The sequence below is a fragment of the Gymnoscopelus braueri genome (assembly GCF_963280865.1).
Source record: "Gymnoscopelus braueri genome assembly, chromosome: 1".
NCBI lineage: Eukaryota > Metazoa > Chordata > Actinopteri > Myctophiformes > Myctophidae > Gymnoscopelus > Gymnoscopelus braueri.
The window spans coordinates 23,540,403-23,566,735 of NC_137603.1; the positions used below are offsets into that span (position 1 = coordinate 23,540,403).

The 26,333-nt window shown below is 41.9% G+C and overlaps 1 protein-coding gene across 1 annotated transcript in view; it reads right to left on the bottom strand.

Annotated features, from left to right (window-relative positions):
- LOC308086851 (FERM domain-containing protein 5-like) overlaps nucleotides 1-26,333 on the bottom strand; it is a gene marked incomplete at both ends in the record, with an annotated part of 131,630 nt that overhangs the window by 104,366 nt on the left and 931 nt on the right. The gene's annotated exons all lie outside the window — the stretch shown is intronic.

Here is a 26,333-nt window from a genome sequence, read left to right on the forward strand (position 1 = left end):
TGCGCAGAGTTAATATGAATAACGAATTAAATTTTGGAAAAGGTTTCAGTCGGATCAGGGCCCCTTTGACATCCATTATAAAATGAAAGTTAAACAATAAACATATAATATATTATAAGTATAAACATATGGGGGGGGAAATTGGTCCAGCGGTTTGTGAGATTAGTTCCAGACAGACACACAGACAGACCTTCTTATAGACGACTAGACTCCTGCAGAGCAATGCCATGAAAACGCACCTACTGTACCAGAACTGTGTCTGAAACCACTAGTGAAATGCCTGTGGTTCCACTGTTGACATGTCACTATGAAAGTAAATGCAAAATACCATCAGCGGTATCATTAATTATACAGTAAGTATACTGTATACTTTCAGTGAAATTAACACCGGCTATTAGATACAATCTTTGCAATACATGAACTCACCTTGTCAAACTAATATCAGCGAGAAACTGTTACGGTGTATTACACCCTGCCTACATTGTTCTCTTCAAAACCAAAATGCACTCAAAAAAGCCAAGCCTGACAGAGTTTCAGAATCATTTTCCTTTAAACCTCATGGGACTAGACGAGGCTATTTAATGAAACAAAAGCTCATAAGTAATGTTTCTCCTGTGAAACCTTGCTGTGAAACACTGTAGGCCAAAATGCATTTTGTCTCAGTGCTGACAGCAAATACACTACTCTTCCCAACTTAATTTAGATCTCAAATTGAAATCTCCATCCTGTCGGCCACAGAGCTGAAGAGGTTTGTTTTATTCCCGTTTATGAATGGGAAATGATCCAACCGCCAAAATACACAATCCTTAACACTCAGATCAAGTATAGGTAACCCCGAGAATTATGTGAATTATGCATTAGGCCTATTATTATTATTATTATATATTTTTGGTTCAATATTAATGCATACACTTTCATGTTGCTGTGGCACACAACTCTAAACTTTTATCTATTGTACTCACTATGATGAAAACGAATAGATATACTGTAGGAAATGACCAGATAACTAACTGATGTCACCTAAACTGAAACCTTTAAACCAGCAGACAGCCCATCACATGTGCTTGCAGATCTGCTATTTTACGAGAAAAAAAAAACGTATTGTGAAATTGTGTCGTGAATCGCAACAAATCGTGAGTTCAGTGAATCATTACATCCCTAGGTCCTAAATGATGAGAGGCTCAAATTAGATGAGGTCACTTGCAATTCACCAAACCATAGCAGAAATCACCAGATTTCAAATACACCAAAAGAATCAGAATCAGATCAGAATCAGTTTTATTGTCACATCACAGGTTTACAAGGTAAAGAAGTGGGTGAAATTCGTTTTTGTACATCGTTCCCATCGCAACGTTAATTTCCATAGAAAGAAGAGGGGGGGGGGAGAAGAAGAGGGGTGGGGGGCAAGTGGGAAGGAGATCAAAACAAGAGAGCAGCAGAAGGCCAGACAAGTTATCTACATATTTACAAAGTACCTGAGATAATAAAAAACTACGGTGCCTGAGCATAGCAGCAATGTATGTATACTGTGCATGTTATACTTATACTGTGCATGATATACATATGGACGTTAAGGTGCTTAGAGAAAAAAAAGCACAATAAAAAAGACAAAAAAGTCAGTGCGTTATACATGGGATTAAGGTGCAAAAGGTCAGTGCGTGTCCACCTAGGCAAAACAGTTGCCACTGCATTATGTTGTAAGTCGAACCTTCAAAAAATGTGTTATAGACTTTATGCACATCCCCCTTTCTTTGGTGCAGAGCCAAAAATACCGGAGTTCAATTCATGAAGGAGGGTTCACAACTATTTATTTAAATATTTAACATGTTTAAAGGTTTTTTTAACATGACAAAGTTCTGATTGGGATCAAAAGGTACTAAGTAAACCCTTCATCACTAAAATGGGGCCAAGTGAGCTGCAATGTAATTACAGAGACATGCTGCAGGGTCTTGCTGGCAGTCCCTCTCATCAGTTTGTTTACTATGCTGTATCTTCATAAAAAGGCACTGATTCGTTAAAACATAACTGCATTATTCCTTAGGAGAAACATCATGCTGATGTGATTTCTGTAGCTTATTTGTCAGGCGATGATTTAATAGAAGAAAGCTGTATTTTGGTCATCTGTTTGGCAACATTCTGTGCAGCTTTTTTTCCTATTAATGACAAGTACAAGCAAGGAAATATTTCTAAAACTATAGTTAATAAGAAGAATTGTGCCTCCATGGGAGCTGCATGCAACTCTCATTCCTCAATTTATTTTTTCATTTAACTGAGGCAATATTCTAGACAGTTTTTTGTTTGTTTGGTTGTTTATTTGTTTTAACTCTTATTTAAGTCCAGTTGACTATTAAAGCTCAAATTCTTTGATTAACAGTGTATTTTGCAGTGTACAGTAGTTGCAGAAGGAGGCAGTGTGAGGCAATGCGACAGGCCGGTTGACAAGCAATGCTTTCCTCAAACACACAGCTGGACATGTGGTTCCACGATTTATAGTGATGCTATTTTTAAAAGATTTAGAGCCCCCTTACGTAACCCTGAGGGTCCCTGGACCCCACTTTAAGAACCACTGCATTGAACAGTCCAGCTTTGGAAATGTGCAATGTGCATTCAAACTTAGTTTCAAAACATCTACAAAAAAAAAATCATAAAAGGACATTAGCCTGACCCCAAAAATCAGCACTTTGACTGGGACAGTACAATAGAATAAAATAGAATATATGCTGAGTATGAGTTTGTAAAAACAACAAGCACATCGATTTTTGCCATAGGGGACTACCGGTATACTTCTCTTCTTTGTGTGTGTGTGTGTGTGTGTGTGTGTGTGTGTGTGTGTGTGTGTGTGTGTGTGTGTGTGTGTGTGTGTGTGTGTGTGTGTGTGTGTGTGTGTGTGTGTGTGTGTGTGGGTGAGAGAGAGAAAGAGAGAGAGAGAGAGAGAGAGAGGGAGAGAGGGGGTGGGGGGGCAGGTGAAGACCACTAAAAGGTTGCTGATGTTAGCGGAACAGCTCTCAGTGGGGGAGAGGGACTCACCAGTGACTTTGCGAATACGATATCAATACTTAGAAAGGTTCACTCCGTAGGGAGCAAATCTCCATGTCCATGTCCTACAGTACCTTCTGCCGTCTTTCTGTCTGTCTGTTTTGGGGTTGTCAGGGGGGGGGGTGTTATGAAGTAGTGATTCTCAACCTTTTTCACATCAAGGACGCCCAGTCTGATATGCATTAGACCACAGGACCTGACGTTGAGAAACAGAGTAATAAACTACAGTGCAATCAGAGTATAGACAGGCTTTATGGGGTGAAAAGTTTGGACAGTGAACACACCTAGACATGTTTTCATCACTAGGACAAACATGACGTTACACTGTTGTAACCTGATACATGTTGAACGTGTATTGTGCTACACATTATGTCCAGCACATACCTGTATTATTCACAGTGGTGTAAAGTAACTAAGTCCATTTACTCAAGTACTGTACTTAAGTACAATTTTGAGGTACTTTTACTTTACTGGACTATTTCCAATTGTCTATACTTTTACTTCTACTCCACTACATCTCAGAGGCAAATATTGTACTACAACTCCACTACAATTATTTGAAAACTTTAGTTACTAGTTGCTTTGCAGATATACATTATTACATTATAAAACATACATTAACCACTTTAGCCCTATTTTATATACTATTTCAAAATAGACGATCTACAAGCTCACAAAGCGTCGCATCGCAGTATTGATACTTTTAAGTAAAACATTTGAGTACTTTTCCCACCACTGATTATTCAGTTACGGTTTGTGTCATCCATGTACTGTATTTGTTGTGCAAAGTATTGCACAGTACATGAGAGTCTAATGGTCCACTGTACCATGTGGGTCTGTCACAGTATGAATACATGGCGTTGAAACATTGCTAATGGGCACAGTAATTACTTTGTGTTCACTAGCAGTGTTCCAAACAAGACCAGAACCTTTGACATGCTATTTGCTTTGCGAGGCAGTCATAATGAATGATGAGCTTTTTAGCCTCTAGTCTTTGCATCAAGATGGACTTGATTGGGTGATTATGCTGCGCTGCTTAAAAATCCATTTCGTGAATGTGAACATCCTGGCGTCAGCCGCCATTATAGTAATAACAGTCAAACATCCCCAAGAGACAACAACCACATACAGTACAAGGTGACAGCACAGAAATGTACTGTATGTGTGACACACACACACACACTCACACACACAAATACTTTATTTTACCTTTCCATGTGAGTTACAACTGTACACACCAATTTATTTTTTCAACAAATAATATTGTTGTAGAAGAGGATCTCCTCAAATGGGAATTTCCCTAAAAAGGAAGTTTTGGAGTTTATGACCAGATTTTTCATATTTTTAATATATATTTTTATCTTGGCCTCAACTTACTTCAATGCATGTATTCATGTAAGTATTTTCATCGTTTTTGGATTCTTCAGTCACCGTAAAGGAATGTTACAAATGAAAGTTCTCCTTGTATTCAAATCATCATGGGATGAGTAAATGATAGAAAAAAAGTATGTTTGGGTGAAGTACTCCTTTAACCACTTTCACTTTCAAAATGTTTCAAAAAAGATAATGAAAATAGCAATGTTTCTGCCCGACAGCAACAATATGATACAACTGTCACCCACACATAAGTAGAAAAAAAAACCACATAACCCACCCACCCCTGCAATCTGAGGTCTTGTCGGTCACAAGGACACCCTCGAAAACAAGATCTCAAAGGGTTTATCCTTTCAATAAAGGTACATAATATCCGTCAGAGGTGTGCTACCTGCCACTATCAGCAGAGTCAGTGTGTCCCAGTGAGAGTCATGGAGAGACAGACAGTCATTACAGTGACACATCCTGTTCCCTCATGCTCACCACCATTAGCCCTGGGAGAGCCAACCTAATTAGCACAATGCTGCTTCACTTGTCATGCAGAGAACTGACATCACTTTTGGAGGGAATGTACACTACACAAAGCCTCTACAATCACATGAACGTGTCAGCTCTCTACTTACCTACCAGCCTGTATATATGTCCATCAATCGATAGAACAATCTACTGTATCTATCCATTCAGAAAACATCTTATAGATTGAGTGGAGATAAGAATCTATCTTGGCAGGTTCATCTACCAAAAATGGGAGGTGCCACATGCCTGCTGTCCACACATACAAGAAAATACGAAAATACACTAGTGGACAGTCACATGTGAACGCCTAATGACACACACTTGAACAGAATATTCCCAAATACATATCGAGATCCAGTTATGTGCCCAAATCACAAGAGAGTGCACAGCCGCAGACACAGTCACCAGCCTACATGGATTCACGTACTGTAGTCAGTGTACTGTAATGTAATGTACATCCCCGCAGCTTCTCAAACAAACCGTGCCTCAGTTTTCATGTTTCACATTAAAGAAATAGAGATTAACCCATTTAGGGCACGGCCACACCGCACTTTTATTTTACCTCTGGGGTGGAATCTGCCAATGCTTTGTCAATGCAAATGCATGGAGTCTTGGAAAAACTGCGCAAGACCATGAATCCACGCATTTGCATTGACAAAGCATTGGCAGATTCCGCCCCAGAGGTAAAATAAAAGTGCGGTGGGACCATGCCCTTAGGGCGCGCCCCCACCAAGAGTTGGCTGGCCGCTGTTAAACGCAGGTTGTGCGCGGCCACAGTTTTTTGCAGCCAGCAGATTCAAAAAAACGGGAGTGTCGCGCCTGTCACTCACTTTCAGGAGCCTCCCCGGTGGCCCGCACCGCTAACTCTATGCTGCTGCCTTGAGCACCATGTTGCTTCCTGAGTCTTGAGACGGTCCGCCTTCGACTCACCCGATTGGACAGAGGGAGAAAATCAGCACCTGCCTCCAGCAGTTTTATGCTTAGTCGCGGAGAGCAGATAAACGCAAGGTCTGCGCGACCAGCGGAAAAATCTGCTCTTGCGTGAATCAACGCATTTACATTGACAATGCATTGGCAGATTCTGCAAACAGCGGCCAGCCAACTCTTGGTGGGGGCGCGCCCTTAGACTGGAAAAGTATCTGTGTAATTTTAGATTTCTTTGGCTATTAAAAATAGCAGATATACAAGCCCATAGTGCGGCACCGAGTGCCGTGCTATGAGCTTGTAGATCTGCTTTTTTAGAAAAATTGTGAAAATGTGTGCAAATCTTTCAATATATATATTTTTTAAAGCAAACATTTGTAAAATATTTTGTTCCAGGGACCCCCAGAAGCAAAGATTTGAGTTAAAAAATTTTTTAAAAATATATGTATTCAAAGATTCACAAAGATTATCAAAAATAGCAGATCTGCAAGCTTGTACAGTAGCGTGGCACTCGGTGTCGCGCTACGAGCTTGTGTATCAGCTATTTTTGAATACCCCAAAGTGTATATACAATAATGGTTAAAAGCTAAAAATCTAAAATGGCACAGTATGCGTTCCCGGTCTTAATGGGTTAAAAAGACGAGACAATGAGCAGGAGAAACCAACATGAAAACACCTCTTTTATCAGCAAACCCTCTAGCCATATGAACCCTAGCGTCCTGATTCTTGGGGGGGGGGGGGGGGGCTCACTGTCTATAAAGAGCCATATAGCTCAATGGTAGAGAGGGGCAGACGGCTCTGGAGAGAGGGCATAGACCATAGTCTATATACCACTGGTACTCAACGTCGGGTTCGGGGACCAACAGCAGTCCAAATGGACCCTAATGGGGTGTTAAATAATAATTGATGGCAGGATGGATCTGTGGCTGGATGAGGAATGAAACACACCAAACATCCAATAATGAACCTTGCATTAATAATAGAACATTCAAATACAGAGAAAAGTGCAACAGCAAGAGACAAGAGAGGAAAAATTGCAACATTGACTAACCTACATTTTTCTCATTTCTTTCTCATTTCTTTCTCATTTCCAAATATTTCCCAGGCCTGCCGTTGTAGGACTATAATCTAATCTCTGAGATATAACTGCCCACCTACACGCAAGGAAGATGCTTTAGGTGCATAAAATCAGCAAAGTTGGATCGTTATGCTGTTTTAATTACACTGACGAAACTAAACTTTACGTGAACCCAATGTACAGTTTCAGACACCACTTCCTTATCTTATGAGTTTGCTTGGTACAGAAGGCTGAGGCTTGTGGTACAGTATGAATTGTACTTAAATGGGTTACAATTCAGCTCAACACTGGCGTCACCCTAACCCTAACAAAACGGGGAATCCTAGTGGCTGAGCTAGTTAATGCTAGCCTGGTAAACCCTCCCTCCGGAAATCTCATTTCCATTTGATTTCAAGAGTGAGTCTGGCCTGAAGGCTTGTCTGGGCGTTTCTAGCCCGTACACCAAATGGACGAGCCTATCAGCGTCGTCGCTCATCGTTCTGTGATTGACAGCGACAGTTGGCCAATCAGGTGGCGAGTTCGAGTGAGCCCGAATGAAGCCGAGTGCAGCCTGAGTGCAGCCGACAAAAGACGAACGGCAGCCATTGTTGTTTGTGCGAGTGCCTTCACTTCTTACTTTCGATTATAAAACGCTCTCAAACTTCTTTTTTGAGGCACGGAATTTACTTATAAGATATCGTTTGGATAGAATTTAGTTGTTTAACTTCATATATGTGGTCAATTAATCATGACAGAGCCTATTTAAAAATAAAAATTCAGAGAACCGGCAGGGGCGGGCAGTGACACGCATGTATCCGAATAAGGCAACCTATTTTGGGCATGGCCATCTCAAAAGTCCTGTTGTGTCACATTAGTCGCGGAGGTGGTAAAAATGCACTGCAATTGGCTGAAGGGGAAAAACGATCATTGGCTGAAGGGGTTGTCAGTCAACGGTATTACTCCCGCCCAACTCCAGCCCACAGCCAATATTGCAGAATGGGCGATCAGGCCAGACTCACTCCTGAAATCAAATGGAAATGAGATTTCCGGAGGGAGGGTTTACCAGGCTAAGTTAATGCAGTTAATTAACAATACCCAACTCCCCATCAATTCCCAACTCAGGACCTGTAAGGGGCTGTGTCCACAGAAAGCGTTTTTCAAGCTGCCAGCACCTTTCTGCCATGCTGGAGCACTCCTCTTCCAAGCGCCTCATGTATCATTGCTTTCTGCATCCGGCATTTTCTACCGGAGCGCTCTGCACACTTCAAGGCAGCTGAAAATATCAACTTTTAGAGAGGTGCGCCGCTCATCAATGTTTGATCCAGTGTCTGACAACCCGGTCATTTTTACCACACGATGATGAATCTTTACCATAATCCATGTTTGGACAAAATCTGTAGGAAAATTAGTTTTGCAAAAATCGGCCTCCTGGTGGCGCTATAGGCCAATGTGAAAAGGGTGGCATTTCTTCCTTGGCTTAGTGGGAATGTGTGTGCAAAGTTTCACGGCAATCGGGTGCTGCTTTCATGATTTGAGGCATTTTGTCCAAAATGGACCACTCCTGCAAACTTTGGAAGCCAATCTTGGCCAATCAGGATGGAATATGACATATGACAGTATTGATCACATGACTAGAGATCCTGTCTACCAATTTGTGTTATGTTTGGACAAAATCTGTAGAAGTATATTCTTTAAAAAAAATAGCAAAAAATCGGCCTCTTGGTGGCGCTGTAACAGGCCATGGTGCAAACCTTAGGGCAGAGGTTCTGCTCTGGAGTGTGTAGGCACAGTTTCACGTCGATGGGGCCAACGGTGCCGGAGATTAGCTGTACACAGATGGACGGACGGACACACACAGGCAGACAATAAACACACAGAGTATACTATAGAATATCACTACAAAGATAGATTCTGTACTTTTTGTGATGATGGGTTGCTAGAGTAAACAAAGTCTGTACAGTCTGTTCCCACAGTGCCGTTAAAAAGAGAATATAGCTGTCTGGAACAACGCAGATGCCAGGCAAACACTGACTGTATGAGAAAGTGACCAAGGCCTTCTTTTGTGGTGCAAATCAACTCCGGCAATGAGCCACGAACACAGTCATACCGGTGTTATGCTGTTGATATAACCACTCTTTACTGATTGTTTGTGAGTGGACTATGCATAGACAGTGTATTAACAGCCTTAGGGGATTTGAACGGTTAATGCCTATAGCTGCCAGTGGACAGTCTCCACTCTCCAGTGACTGGACTGCAGCGTCATACTGTATAGTATGTCTGTCCCCACTGGTCTGCCGGTGTCAGGTTCTCTCTCTCAGGGCAAGCTCGTTAATCTGCTGAACTGCAGCACTGCAGTGTGTGTGTGTGTGTGTGTGTGTGTGTGTGTGTGTGTGTGTGTGTGTGTGTGTGTGTGTGTGTGTGTGTGTGTGTGTGTGTGTGTGTGTGTGTGTGTGTGTGTGTGTGTGTGTGTGCGTGCGTGCGTGCGTGCGTGCGTGCGTGCGTGCGTGCGTGCGTGCGTGCGTGCGTGCGTGCGTGCGTGCGTGCGTGCGTGCGTGTGTGTGTGCGTGTGAGTGTGAGACAGCAAAAAAGTGATTGAGAAGACAGAAGAAACAAAGGGAAGGGTTCGGACTTGAGCTACAAGCCAAGACAGGATAGAGAAATAGGGGAAGGGGGGGGGGGGACCTTACAGCAGGAACCTTCACTACTTAATAGTGCTGCGATGGTATCTCAATGACATCACTATGGTTCTATCAGGATGGTTGCTGCCAAAGCCAGCTGGCAGACTGTCCCATTGCAGCTACTGCTGCATCACATACAATGCAGTTGTTCAGTACAGTACAGCAGCACTACAGCAGTGGTTCTCAAAGTGGGGTCCAGGGACCCTCAGGGTTCCAAGAGGGGTTTCCAAATTAACCTTTAACGGTCTGTTATGGGGGTCCTTGAAATTAAGTTTGAGAACCACTACAGTACAGTACAGTACAGTACAGTACAGTACAGTACAGTACAGTACAGTACAGTACAGTACAGTACAGTACAGTACACACTGAACACTTACCTCAGTAAATACGCAATTGTTTTGCAAAATGTTTTCATATTACTCCTACAGATTTTGTCCCAACATCACGCAAATCGGTACACAGTATCTCTCATGCGATCAACACGGATCTGTCCGATTTTTCATATTCCATCCTGACTGGCTAAGATTGGCTTCCAAAGTTTGCAGGATTGGTTTTTGAACAAAATGCCTGAAATCATTAACGCAGCATGTGATTTCCGTGAAATTTTTCACGCACATTCCCACTAGGCCGAGGAAGAAATGCCACTTGAAAATGTTCAAATCAGCCTCATGATGGCGCTATAACAGGCTGATTCGCATTTCTACCTATAACTGGACCGATCTGCGTGAAATTTTGCACGCACACTGCCTAGAGGCCAACGAAAAACCTTTGCCCTGCATTTTTCACATCTGCCTTTTAGAGCCTCACCAGGAGGCTGACTTTTGTAAAAAAAAAAAAATTGCTATTACTCCTTCAGATTCTGTCCAAAAATCACGCACATCGGTACACAGTATCTATGTAGTCATGTGATCAAGACAGATGTGTCCGATATTTCATATTCCATCCTAATAGGCTAACATTGGCTTCCAGAATTTGCAGGATAGGTCCGTTTTGAACAAAATGCCTCAAATTATGAACGCAGCATGCGATTTCCGTGAAAGTTTTCACGCACATTCCCACTAGGCCGAGGAATAAATTGGCCTGTTATGAACATTGGCCTGTTATAGCGCCACCAGCAGGTCTAATTTAGCAAACACATTTTTGGAACAAAATGCCTCAAATCATGAATGCAGTGTCCGATTGCCGTGAAAGGCCTAAGAGCAAATGGCATCCTTTTCACATTGGCCTATTATAGCGCCACCAGGAGACCACAATAAGGTACCTGACCTGGCGGAGACTTGTGCTCCGAGCAGTACTTTTTCTAGTTATTATTATGCAAATGCATTCATTTAACTACTCAAACCTGAAACACAACATTTCATTGTCTATACAGGTTTCTTGTTTTACTGAATAGAGTGGAGTAAGAGAGTTTTCTATCTGTCTAGAATCAGAATAAGAGCTCTTTATATTGCCAGGTATGTTTGCACATTGAGGAACTTGTCTCGCGAGGTTGGTGCATTACATAAATAACAAATAACAAACATTATAGAAACATTTTCAACTAGAATTTCAACAAAAGCCACAGGCACATGCCAATACATTAAGTAGGGGTTGGACCAAAAATTTACCAATGTACCTACATTGAAATGTTAAGGAATTTGTTTATGATTTTATCATGACATTTCCAGCACCAAGCTATTCCAGAAGTCTGAGGAAGAGCTGTGTGCTTGAAGCTTGTTGTTGTGTTTGTTTGTGTTTTTCTATTTGAACAGAATGGGCTCCTAAATAAAACAGCTGCAACTCTATACAGTATTTATATTACCACCCCTATACATAAACTTCTAGAATAAAAAGAAAGTTACCGTTGCAAACTATGAGCTCAAGTTCAAGTTGTTAACTGTGATATAAAATACGATGCCGTTTGTAGCAGCATAATTCGTTGCTGTCTGGCAGAAACCAGCTAACTCCATTTTCCCACTTTTGCATTTTTGTCTCCGCCAGGCCTAAAGGCATGGCGAGAGAGTATGTTTTCCACCCCGTCCGTCCGTCCGTCCGTCCGTCCGTCCTTGTGTCCGTGTGTCCGTCCGTCTGTGACCAGCTAATCTCTGGCACCATTGTCTTGATCGCAGCGAAACTGTGCACACACACTCCCTGGATGCCAATTCAGAACCTTTGCCCCAAATTCTTCTCATGGGCCTTTTATAGCGCCACCAGAAGGCCGATTTGTGCAAAACAATTTTTTTGACAGTACTCCTACAGATTTTGTCCAAAAGTCACGCAAATCGGTACACAGTATCTCTATAGTCATTAAACGAAACGGGTCTTTCAGATTTCTCATATTCCATCCTGATTGGCTAAAAAATTCTTCCAAAGTTTGCAGGAGTGCTCCGTTTTGAACAAAATGCCTCAAATCATGAACACAGCATGCAATTTCCGTGAAATTTTGCACGCACAGTCCCATTAGGCAGAGAAAGAACTACCCTTTGAATTTTGTCAAATCAGCCTCATGGTGGCGCTATAACAGGCCGATTCGTGTTTTTACCTATAACTGCACCGATCTGTGTAAAACTTTGTATGCACACTCCCTAGAGGTCAAGGAAAAACCTTTGCCCTGCATTTTTCACATCTGCCTTTTATAGTGCCACCAGGAGGCCGACTTATGTAAAACACATTATTTTATACTACTCCTTCCAATTTTATCGAAATTTCACGCAAATCGGTACACATGATCTCTATAGTCATGTAATCACGACGGATGTGTTTGATTTTTCATATTCCATACTGATTGGCTAAGATTAATATCTAAAGTTTGCATTATTGGCTTGTTTTTAACAACATTCCGCAAATCATGAACGCAGTGTCCAATTGCGCTCAAACTTTGCACGCACATTCACACTATGTTGAGGAACAAATGCCACCCTTTTAACATTGGCCTGTTATAGCGCCACCAACAGGTCTAATTTAGCGAAACAAATGTTTTTAACAAAATGCCTCAAATCATGAATGCAGTCAGTGTCCGATTGTCGTGCAAGAAGAAAGGGCACCCTTTTCACGTTGGCCTATTATAGCGCCACCAGGAGGCCACAATAGCCTACCTGACCTGGCGGAGACCTGTGCTCCGAGGAGCACTTTTTCTAGTTTTCCATAAATCAATGCTATTGAACACCCTTTACGTCTGTGTGTTGATTAAAAACATATTGAACCAATGAAAAGTATTAAAAAGCGCTTCTGACAAAACCAGCTAACTCCATTGGATCCTCAAACTTTCTGCTAAACCAGCTAACTCCACCAAAGGAGTTAGCTGGTTTTGCTGACTCCAGGCTCCACCCCCTTTTGACCTCCAACCTCATTGTGAGCTTTGAGGTCCATTTAGCTGTTCTTATAAATGAATGAACAAAACCTCCTAACTAAGAGATATATAATGTATATATATATGTGTGTGTGTGTGTGTGTGTGTGTGTGTGTGTGTGTGTGTGTGTGTGTGTGTGTGTGTGTGTGTGTGTGTGTGTGTGTGTGTGTGTGTGTGTGTGTGTGTGTGTGTTATATCAGCCTGATCTCCAGAGATTACCGTAACATTGCACAGAACGAGTGCACTTCATTCCGTGGATAGTCGCCTCGGAACTCCCAAATTGCGTGCATATGTACGGCGAGTCCCACGGTGGGCGTAACCAGTCGCAACACGGAAAAACCCGGAAGCAGAGCAGTCCCCACAATAAAATTTACGATTCTGTGCCTATCGGTACATAACTCAAACGGCGCTGAGTAGGCACAGGCGAATGTCACACCGTTCAGGACGGCAACTCGGTCGCCTTAGCTCCCTCGGTGGTCCTTCACGGGGTGACAATTCGCCTGTGACTGCGCGCCTCCGAAATGGTTTTGTCACAAAGGCAGCGCCGTACCATATGCACGCAATTCGGGAGTTCCGAGGCGGCTATCCACATAATGAAGTGCACTCGTTCCGTGCAATGTTACGGTAATCTCTGGAGATCGGGTTGGTGTATATATATATATGCTTTTTTATTGTTTGCACAACGTGTTTCGCTTCCGCTTCCTCAGGTGCTAAGCGGGAGCGAAACGCGTTGTGCAAACAATAAAAAAGCAAAATCAGACCAGAGGAGTGTGCGGTCCCTTCTTGTGAAGGTTTTCACCTTTTAGCTTTATAAATAGCTCTTGCGCTGACCTGCACCTCCAGTCGGGGTCTAAAAAGATGTGCACGAGTCTTCTTTAGTTTGTATAAATATATATATATATATATATATATATATATATATATATATATATATTGCCTCACAGGCAGTGGGATCTGTAGTCGTGGATGCGGACCCATTAGACCGGATAGATGGTGGGTGCTAATGCCGGGTATGGACTAGTTAGTAATTCATATTCATTAGCTGGCTAAATTACCAGAAAGCCTGGGAACAAGGTTAATCAACAATCCGTAATGTCTAGAAATCAATACTGAAGCTAACGTTCGCTAAATAGCTGATTACACACATCTGTACACACATCTGTTGCCACAAAAAAGAATACATTGTTCTCCACACACACACACACACACACTGAAGTCCTTTACCCCGATGTTAATCAAATAAATATATCTAACACTTTCTTAATGATTACATGCTTGCAGCACGGTCCTATCATTAGAATGGATCATCTTTTGACACAACTCCAGCATTATTGTACAGTTTCTGGTTTTCTATGTGCAATCTCATGTGAAATGTGCAGCATGCCGTCTATGTGGACATACAGTAGGAGAGGATGAGGAAAATGACCAAACCTTCCATCAATCCATCCATTTATCATAGTCCTCCCTTTTGTGAGGCTGAGAAGTTAATGGTTGGCAGCCACAAACAATACAATATTTAAAAAAATAATAATATCAAAACTGTAGAATATTCTTGAATTTCTTTAACACATATCTTCTCTTTTGGGGGTTCCTGGCACAAAACATTTTCAGGTGGGGGTCCGTGGCCAAATACACATCAATTTGGGGGTACTACTGCTCTAATTTACTGGTCATTTTATGTTCATTGTGTTTATTGTCTTGTGGACACACGATAGAGCTGATAGCAACATGGCACACATAGTCAATTTCTTGTACTCAACAACAGTGTGATCATACTCGACATGTACTGTAGCTCCAATTTGACCTTCAACTTCAGTTGAGTTCTGACTTGCTCTGGTGCGGCTAAACCACAATTCTATTAGCCTCATTCGTGGGCAGCTCAATCAGCCTGTATCAGCATTGAAATGGGATGAAATTCTGAATAGCTTGTAAAGCAGGAAGGATTTTTAACAGAGCAGCGTAAAATATTTCATATTTTCAGCTGTGATTAACTGCTTAAACCCTATATACTTTGAAGTCTCTATACTTGGTCCATTCCCTTGTTTCTCTCTACACCAAATCTCTTTGCCAAAAATAGCCAATCTTACAAGCTCACAACAACGCGTTGTGTGCGTGTAGATCGGCTATTTTCCCCAAATGTTCACCCCGGAATGGGAAAGCTACTGCATGTTTGGACGCTGCCACCCAAAAAACATGCCACACTGTGGTGTTGAACAGTCACGTAGAGCAGTTTGTGATTCATCTGACCAGTATGGTATGGTCCCAGCTGTTGGTCTTTCCTGCCTCAAGTCTCTGTCTGTAGGCAGAGAGGAGTAGATCAAGGCGTGATCCATTCGATTTGCTGAAGAGAGAGCAGGGCCTTATACCCTTCTCTGAACCGTTTGTTTTTCTACTCACCCTGGGTAGTTCGTGTGCTGATAGCATCTCTGCAAGACTTTCTTAAGATTAGAGTGATTGAAATGGCTATCCATCGGTCTCATGCTTCGATGCTTGTTGATAAGCCCATACAACATTCACTCAATTCCATTGCATTAAAATGATACAATTAAAAGGTGTCTTTTATTTGATATTTTATGATCTCCTTCCCACCTGCCCCCCACCCTCTTCTTCTCCCCCCCCTCTTCTTCTCCCCCCCCCCCCCCCCTCTTCTTTCTATGGAAACTAACGTTGCGATGGGAACGATGTACAAAAAAGAATTTCACCCACTTTTTTACCTTGTAAACCTGTGATGTGACAATAAAACTGATTCTGATTCTGATTCTGATTTGTATTGGGATTTTATATCAGATGTGATAAGGCCTTTCTAGACCAATAGCGCAAAGCAAAGCATTTGGGTTTAGATGCAGGAAGAATTGTACACTTTCTTTTCAGTTATTACAGAGTAAAAGAAATAAATAAAAGGAAACCACTTTAATTGACGACTATAATCTCAGATCATCGAATCTGGTTGTCTGGCGGTCATGACTCGTGACAGATATTACTGTCACGAGTCATGACCGCCAAACGCGTGCCCTAATCTGATAGCCCACCAAAGCCTTGAAGAGTTATCTCACCACTTCTACGCATTATGGATTAACACGTTATTTTGACATTATGGATTAACATGTTATTTTGACTTCACGGATTAACACGTTAGTTTGAAGGGTGTCTTCGAAATCAGGAAGACACTTACAGTAGCTTACAGTAACGCTGATAAGCAGGGGCCATGTGCCTAAAGTACATCCCACTTTTATTCTGTATTAAGCCTTAAGCAGCTGGAAATACATCTACTTATTGTTAAGCACTTGTCTCAAAGCACTCCCTGTAATTGGGAGACACGAGGCTATGCATTATGCAGTTATGTCCATCCCGTTGTCACATAGCGGTATCGTTTTGACTGCAAACATTCATAGAAATCATCACAGACACAAAATAAGAAGGCTGTCCTCATGCTTATCATCAACAAACCTCTGATTTGACCCTTTTCTGTTTTTCAAAGATCTATCTGTAGAAAGTGTCTTCTGAAGCTGTTGGCAGACGATGGTCAAGTCATTAAAACATTCTTCTTCTTGGCCTATGAAAGACCTACAGATAGGCATAGATATTTGGGGCGATAATAGCTTAGTGGGTACTAGGTAGAGAGGCCGTCTGGTAATCAGAAGGTCACCCATGTCTTCATGTTGAAGTGCCCCTGAGCAAGACATTTAACCCCCAACTGCTGCCTCCCGAGCACTCATAATAACCATCTGAGTAGCCACCAGCTGGGTGAAGCTGAAATTGAATTTACTAATAAGGTCACACCTTAGTAATTTGCTGCAGAAAGGTTGACGTTCAGTGAACGAACGATTTTGTTCATGTTCACGGCAATGATCCGTTCAAATGATTCGTTCACGTTCACCGTTCAGTATTCAGCTGTTGTCTAGTGGTACAGTAGTTCTTTTGAAGGAATCGATCACGAACGACCCATCACTACTGTCTGCCACTACTGTGGGCTGGCCAATAGCAGAAATGTTAGTTCATGTCCAAACTACTTATCACTCATCTACAAGCATCCATGAAGTTCACCATCCAGCAATGATGCTCATTTGATAGCTTACATGTCAAATGCACATCAAAGCCAGGAACAGAGCAAACCATAACCAACAATGTCACAGCATTCAAGGGAGGATTTTCAGCTTTGGGAAATGAAGATTGAGGCTGGCAATATTCTATTTCCATTGATGAGAGATACTATTGTTCAGACGGAGTTCGAACATTGAAGTTCGAGTGGTCCTGTGAGGAATCATTTTGCACTCCGTCAAAAACTACAATACAAAAAAATACAACTAACCCTCCAGACCAGTGGTTCTCAAAGTGGGGTCCAGGGACCCCCAGGGATCCTTGAGGGGGTTCCAGGGGGTCCCCAGCAAAAGTAGTTAACATAGCATCACAATCATTTTAACCACTTCATCCATTTATATGTTGGCCATTCAAAAACAGCAGATCTACAAGCAGCGCATCACTTGGTGCCGCGCTGCGAGCTTGTACATCTGCTATTTATGAAATGTTTTGAAAATAAATATCAAATATGTTTGGAACATTTGGAATCATTTTGACATTATTTTACATTAATCTTCTCTTCTGAGGGTTCCTGGCACAAAACATTTTCAGATGGAAGTCTGCAGCCAAATACATTTTGGGGGTCCTTGACTTGAAAAAGTTTGAGAACCACTGCAATAGACAGCCAGTGGCTAAGCTCTGGTTGCACAAGAGACTGCCCAGCCTTTACAAGACAAACAATGAGAGGTATTTTGCCACTGGGCTCCTCATAGTTATGCACAATGCTGGATTCTCCATGCTGTCTGTCCTGAAGACGAATTACATATCAAAGCTGGAGTTGGAGAACAAGCCAAGTCTTGACATTTTCAATCAACAGACTCTATCCAGGGACACAGACACACCCAGTGGCGGAACGTAGTAACAGCGGGCCTGGTGCAGGCTGTTTAGGATGTTCCCCATTCAACACACAATTCCTATACAGTAGGTCAACCACCCTTTACATTTATCCAGGAAATTCAATGACTTTTTGTGTGTGTGTGTGTGTGTGTGTGTGTGTGTGTGTGTGTGTGTGTGTGTGTGTGTGTGTGTGTGTGTGTGTGTGTGTGTGTGTGTGTGTGTGTGTGTGTGTGTGCGTATGCGTATGCGTATGCGTATGAGTATGAGTATGAGTATGAGTATGAGTGTGAGTGTGTGTGTGTGTGTGTGTGTGTGGGAAAAGTTTGAAATAATCGGGATATTGACTTGAAGTCATATCGCCTGGCCCTAGATCGGATTGAGCAGATTTTGAAGACGAGGTTCTGAGCCAGTTTTTTCAAACAAACAAACCTGACAAGAGCTGGAGGACTGGAGTCTGTAGTCTGTCAGCTTAGAGCCAGCAGTGTGTGCACATTCTGTATTGGTTGGTAGCGTTACGTCTCAATGAAACCTTTATGCACCCCAAATTATCAATAATGCTGTCGATATAATTATCAAAAATATGCTGCTTTATAGAAACTAAATAAATAACATTCTCACATAACTTCATTCATTCATGACAATCTTCATCACGTACAGAATCTGTACTAATAGATTAATTATACATTATACTAATCTTTAATGATTAATGATTACTAATGGGGTAGCTAGGAGAGCATCAAATCACACACCAGCCGTCTCAGTAACATTTTCTTTCCACAGGCAGTCAGGTTGCTGAAGCACCCATATGCACACCACACATTGTTGTTGTTGTTGTTGTTGTTGTTGTTGTTGTTGTTGTTGTTGTATCCTACTCAGGAATGATGCAAGTCAGGGAACAATGTAAGTTGGGAATGCATGCCCCACCTGGTTATGCAATAACCACTGTACCCATTGTCAGAGTACCCGTTTTACCTGTCTATCTCTGTCCCTTGTATGCCCATATGGAGATTTATTTATCTGTCTGTCTGTGTCCTTTTTATGCCCATAGCGTTATCGGCTACGTCCGTTTACGGTATGGTGTATAATATAATATCATACAGTATGTATACAGTATGAGTGCATTGTGTACACACTGTGGGTCTGTAGTGTTAGTGTTGTTGTTTTGGGATGGTGTGTTCTTTGTGTTAAGGCAGAGAGAGCCAGAGCACACGTAGATCATTATATTATAATACATACAGTATGACGAGGAAGTTGAACTTAGAAGATGAACTTGAACTGGCTAATGTTAGCTATTTGAATACTTTCTCTCTATGAAAATATTTTCCAAACCCCCTTCCAATTTCAGTAATATGAACCAAATAATAAACAATAACGGAAGAGAGAGAGACAGAGAGCACTCAGGGAGACGACAGCAGCCTATTTCAATAATGCATTCACAATACAAACCACATGAAGCTGCTTCCAACTTCCTCATCTGTCTCATAGTGAAGGTTGTAATTTCATTAGTGTGCTACAGAGAGGATGCCGCTCTGTGCCAGATGAATGAAGCACTCACTCACTGTGATGTCTCTCTGGGACAAAGGCATTCTATCACTCACCTTGCATCCGTTCTCTGATCTATATCCTGTTGGCTCACGCTGTGAACTTTAATGCAAGGCGAACGGTTGCACCATGTTAATGATAGGGATGCAAAAAAAATGAAAAATTACAAATCATAATCGTTTATCAAAACTCATTACTGATTAATTAATTATTAATCAGTGAGAAAATCCACTATTTACAATTCAATGGACGAATGCCTGCTCTGCTGTGTGACCCATAACAAAAATAGCAATACAACAATGTTTGTTTTCTCTAAGAAAGGAGGTTTATTTTTATATGTGCAATAGCAGCATAAACCAGAGGATTCACACATCGTAGGCTATATATAGGCTACCCTGCAGTGCTGTACACAGAATAAAATAAACAAGAGGCCCACATGAAAATACCATTTAAATCTATGTTTAGCAAATAGTAGCCCAACTTTATAATCTAAATGAATAAAGACAAAATAAAAATATTACTTTATTGTTTAACTGATGTATTAATCAAATACAACTCTTAGTATCAATTAACGGTTAAACAGTTAAACATCCCTATTACTGCGCACATTCGGTCTTCAACGACAGTGATTATTGTCGGTTGGGATGCAAAATGATTGATGAGGAAAATAGTTTGTCATTGATGCTGTCTACATCTTACAGCTCATGTGATACGTCCAGTGTAGGTCAATGCACGTCTTTGAACCACATGGAGTGTCCCTATACTGGGGGTGAAAATATTTTGTGTAGAGCAAAAACAGGAGGGGGCCTAGTATAGAGCCCTGTGGGGCTCCGGGCAACTACGCATTGTTTGCCAAACAGTTGGTCGGGACCAATTTGGGTCGCGAGTAATTATCCCCTTTTTTCGTTTTCCTACATTAAAAGAAAAATATATATACAATGCATTGTGGGCTGGTAGATCTGCTATTTTCACTAGTTTGGGTCCCAGGCAAACGTCTAATTTCTCTTTTGGGTCTTGAGCTAAAACGTTTGGGAAACAGTGAACTACAATATGGTTTAATGGGTTAAAGAACATGTTCACATTCATATACTGTATATGCACTGTACCTGAAAGGAGACTGTGATAAGCAGTGTTGATCCTTGGTTATTACACATTACATCACAAGGTCCTCCAGGGCCTGACTGTCAACCAAACGGAATGCTTCGAACAGTCATTCCATTTAATCTATATATTCTGTATCATGTCCATAGAACAGAGACATGCTGTGATTATAATCACAATATAATTATAATCTCTGATGTTTACTTTTTCTTTCCGGTTGACAAATGAAGGACAGAGAGGCGAGGTTGAGATGGTTTGCAAAGGAGGGATGAGGGGTTAATTAGGAGAAGGATGGTGAAGATGGAGCTACAAGGCAAGAGGAGAAGAGCCAGGCCAAAGAGGAGGTTTATGGATGCGGTGAGAGAGGACATCCAGGTGGCTGGAGTGACCGAGGAAGACGCAGAAAACAGAGCCAGAAGGAAACAGATTATCCGATAGAAATTAGCCGAAAGAAGAAGAATTGTGCATTTATATAGCGCCTTTATCCAAAACATTTTACAATGTGTATTATATTCACCCATTCACACACGCACACGCACACGCACACACGCACACACACACACACACACACACACACACACACACACACACACACACACACACACACACACACACACCGACAGCAGAGGGAACCAACTTGCTCATCAGGAGCAGTTAGGGGTTTAACACGCAGCCAGGAGGACCCGAGTATCAAATTGAGAATCTTCTGATTTCAAGACAGGCCGCTCAACCTCCTGAGCCATTGCTGCCCTTAATTAAGTATTCCACTTTCATGCAACCATTTAAGCCGGGCGATTTCGGGGTTTTTTTGGGTGGCCCTCTGGCCGTTTGCCGTGTCTTGGCGGCCTGGAATGGCGCGGCCGTTCTGGAATTGTCCCAAATTTCCCAGTGGCCAGCACGTCCCTGATTTCGTCCATAATGTACTGCAGATTATACCCCGTTTGACTCTGAGGAAGACGCAAGTCGAAACGCCAGTCAACCCTGCGAAATAATAAATATGTGCAGACCAAGTGCTCCAGTGTTTTATTTGGGGTAGTCTGTCTCTCCTGAAGTGTCCAGGTATTATTCTCTCTGATTCAAGTTGTCCCTGTTGAGCACCGACCAGACCTTCTACCTTCAACTGGCTGAAGCACGTTGGACTTCTCTTTGTACCCGTGGTGTACACCTATTCTTTCCCTCAATGCAGAAAGAACATTTATGCTGTTGAGAAGGAGGGAGCCTTGCCAAGCCATGTGGCCCATAGATCAGGAGCCGATCTCCCGTTTCTGTAGCATGAGCCGGCTTGATGTACAAGTACGTCCCCCAGCCATGGTGTATAAGTACACCCCCTGGACAGGATGCCAGTATGTTGCAGGGACTTACCCCCAGTCCAACCCTTGATGCTGGGGGCCAAGCAGGGAGGCATTGGGTAGCATTCTTAACCCATTGAGACCTGAAGCCGATTCTACATGTCTCCTAAATCTCAACAGTATTCTGAAAAACGTATGTTTCTATGTCAGTGGTTTTCAAACTTTTTCATGTCAAGGACCCCCAAAATTATATGTATTTGGCTGCGGACCCCCATCAAAATATCTTGTTCCAGGGACCCCCAGAAGCAAAGATTTGAGTTAAAACATTTCGCTTTAAAAATATATATATTCAAAGATTTGCACACATTTTCACGATTTTTCAAAAATAGCAGATCTACAAGCTCGTAGCGCGGCACTCGGTGCCGCGCTATGAGCTTGTATATCTGCTATTTTTGAATAGCTAAAAGTGTAAAATACTGCTTTTTAGCTCAAATCTAAAAATGACACAGTTCCAGGTCTTAATGGGTTAAAGTCTTTGGTATGGCTCGGCCAGGAATATAACCCTGACCTCCCAATGTCAGGTTGGACACTCTAACCACCAGGCCACTGAGCTGTTCAGTATCTTATTATTATATTCGACCCTGGGGGGCTAAATTAATTTTAGCCCGCCCACAGGGCATTCTAAGTGATAATGACTTGATGGGTTTCAACATTTTAAAGCAATAAACTGTATTGTGTTTTATGGTTTAAATATACTTGCTTATTCAGAAATGATTTGAGCAATTAACTATGCACAGTTAATTATTCATGAGAAATTATATTCTATCTGTAAAACACAAATGAATGCTACCAGTGGGGGGCGGTACTGTAGGCGTGAATGCATCCATACAGTTATTCATCTTCCCTCCAGATGGATGGAGCTAGCAAGCAGCAACCACATGTAGGCTAATGGAGCTAAATGATACGTATGACCCCTGTCCAGCCCCACGAGGAGACAGCATTCTGGGCCACGTCTCCAAGGCGAGCAGTTAAAAAAGAACAGCCCTTTCCTCTCATTCGCTGGGCACAAGTGTAACCACTTTCAACCTGGCATCCCTATTTTAGGCATGTCATTATATAGGTGAAGAAAATAGCAAAAACAGCAGATCTACAAGCTCACAACATGTGACACGTTGTGAGCTTGTAGATCTGCTATTTTCACTATTCCCCATACAGCAATGTATGGGGCTTAAATCTGCTTAACACCTTGGTTGACCAGAGTCCCACAGGGATCTACTGTATACTAGGCCCCTCCTGTTTTCGCTCATACACTAAATATGTTAGCTGAATATAGCCCATCTACAAGCTCACTCACAACATTCAACCTTCTATGCGGTTAACATTCGATGTCGGCATGAATACAATCCGGTCAGGCTCCAGTACCTGTCAGATTTTATAGAATGACTTAACTGCCCTACAGTGTTTAAGCTAATAGCTGCATGTATGGCTATGTACAGTATGGATTTCTCATGAATGTGTGGCCGTAGAATAAGTTGTATTCAACAGCCCCAATACTTGATTGGTCCCTTTTCTGAGATGTGTGCCTCATCAAACCCATATTTGGTTCCTACATGTTATTAACTATGTGGGAGTGGAATAAATAATCCCTAATTACGTTGCTAGACAACAGTTAACAACATGTATAGGGGCATATAGGATACAGTCCTTATCGTCAGTATATCACAATTTTGTAGAATTCATTGCTGTGACACCTGTTAAGAAACAAAAACACCAATTGCTGGTCTCACAGGGGAAGACCAGACGTAGAGGGGGAAAAAAGCAATTTTCATCTGTCCCCAGAGAACTGACACTTAAAGTTGATAGTGTGCCTTTTAATGGCTTCCTTCTCCTTTGCTGTCAGATGTTAGAACTAAGCAGATGGTGATGTTCTTTGTGTTGCCAGTTCTAATGCACAGCCAGAGAACAACGGCTTGTGAAGTATGAGCCTCACAACGCAACTCAAACAACCACGGTGGTTGGATGGCACTCACACGGAAGAACATAAAAGACACAGACTTGCACACAGTACACACGTGAATTAATGCAGGCAGGCACACACACACACACACACACACACACACACACACACACACACACACACACACACACACACACACACACACACACACACACACACACACACACACACACACACACACACACACACACACACACACACACACACACACACACACACACACACACACATCTACGCACATCTCTCTCTACATCTCTAGCCTGGTCATGTCTCTCCATCACCCATGTCAATATAATCATTGATTTTTTTTAGATAACCCAAACAACAAGACAGGAAGACAAAGGATTCTGAACAGAGAGAAATAGGAAGCAAGTGGTTGAGACGTGAGATAATCAATGAGCAGCTAATCGACTGACTGTCTGTCTGTCTGACTGACTGACTGACTGACTGACTGACTGACTGACTGACTGACTGACTGACTGACTTAGTCAAGCAATGCCAATTATGTCCAATGCCACTGGTGAGGCCATACAACACGGCAATGCCAATGTATGTCCAATGACACTAGCAAGGCCATACAACACAGCAATGACAATATGCCCAATACCACTAGCAAGGCCATACTTAAAGGTTTAATGACATTCACTTTTACACCACATTCAAAGTCTTTGTCCTGGTCCTTCAAAAGTGTACAAAAAGTTTTAAGTGAAAATTCCATTCCAGTGATCCATGGCAGGTGTTTTTCTCTCACATTTCTAAAGCCTTTTCAACTGCAATGAAAAAAGAAATCTTTGCCTGCGGGTGTCGCTGGTGAGGGATTTTGCCTGTCAATCATCGCCTCTGCTCCGCCCCCCCCCAAAGGAAAGGATAGGGGAGGGGAGGGGCGAGGAGGAGAGTGGGCGGGATTAATCGACTGTGACCTCACTGTCGAAGGGCCAAGCTCAGATTACTTTTCAGCCTAATTATTCAGAAAACCCCAGACCACAGAAAATCCACTGAATGTTCTAAGTTCAGGTTTTTTGGGTGTAATTGAGGTCATAAAACCCCAAATAAAACATTGAAAATAAAAAAAGTGAAAATGAATGTCATGATACCTTTAAGTAAGTAAGTAAGTAAGTTGGAGTGAGTTTGTGGTCCCGACCCACTGTTTGGCAACATCAGCTCCCAGTACTTCCTGCATGTCTTAAGCCGTGGTACTCATACGCTGACTTGCCGATGCCCAGATTGAACCCAGAACCTTGTGGTCCAAAGGCGAGAGTGCTACCGAGTCCGACTGAGCTACCCGGACACAAGCAAGCCCAATGCCACTAGCAGGGCCATACAGCACAGATATGACAATATCCCCAAGCACCAGATGAATATGCACTTCACACCATCCTCAGAGCTCATGAAGACAATCACTTATAATGCTTAAGTTACAGCTACTCCATCGTCAACGCTGTCACACGCCGAAAATAGCCGATCTACAAGCTCACGGTGGAGCTTGTAAATCGGCTATTTTCGGTGCACAGCATCAATTATGACAAAGTATAGATCAGGCTTAAGACATCTAAATGACCAACTAATAGCCTCTGAAGTGAATAGCTCTACTCAGTGCTCAGTATGTGTGTGTAAGAGGAACGGTGCTAGTGATTCAGCAGGTCACCAAGCTCTGGAAACCTCAAGTGTGGATCGATAGGTTTTTGCTCAGGTCTGTGATTAGAACAGTCTGGATCAATAGAGCTTTGCACTGGCATGCCGACACATAAAAAACAAACAAACAATGAACTTGAATCTTCAAATAGTTAACTTTTTTTTTAAATGCCAGAAAAGCTAGTTTAGTTTTTATAGACAACCTCCCATTTCTGTAAATTTGTATGACACAATTGGTATCATGTGGATCTCGGCGTGCAGTTTTAAAATCAGCCTTTTATGTACAGGAATCCAAAATAATATTCCAATGTTTTAATATTGAGTTATTATTGTAGGCTGTTACTAATTTGTCATTTACATTAGTATTGAACATGTAAGCTGCTTTAAATATCTATTCACAATAAAGCATTAAAGCACTAGTATATCATCTACCATATTGATTTAAGATTCTGTACAAATAAAGTTGAATGATTATTAATTGTATTAGTAGTATCATTATTAATATTGATACTAATAACTATTAGTTACCTTTAGTCCCTGACTGAGTCGCCTCTAGTGCAGTGTTAGCAGGTTTCGCGAGAGAAACAAGCAACCAGTCTATGAAAACGAGCCCAAGAGAAGCGAGCCCTTCGCCCTTCAAAAATATACATTGGCGATTTGAAAGTTGTGAGCTTGTAGATCTGCTATTTTTTTTTAAATTAAAAAAGAATCTTGAAGACAATTTTTAAAAAATTGAATCTTTTTTGAAACATTTTAACAACACAAATCTTGTATGGGGTCCCGGGTCCCTGGCATAAAACATTTTCAGATGGGGGTCCGCAGACAAATACAAATTAATTTGGGGGTCCTTGACTTGAAAACGTTTGAGAAACATATAATAACTATTAGTATTAATGTTAATAGAAGGCTAGTAGTATTAGTAGCA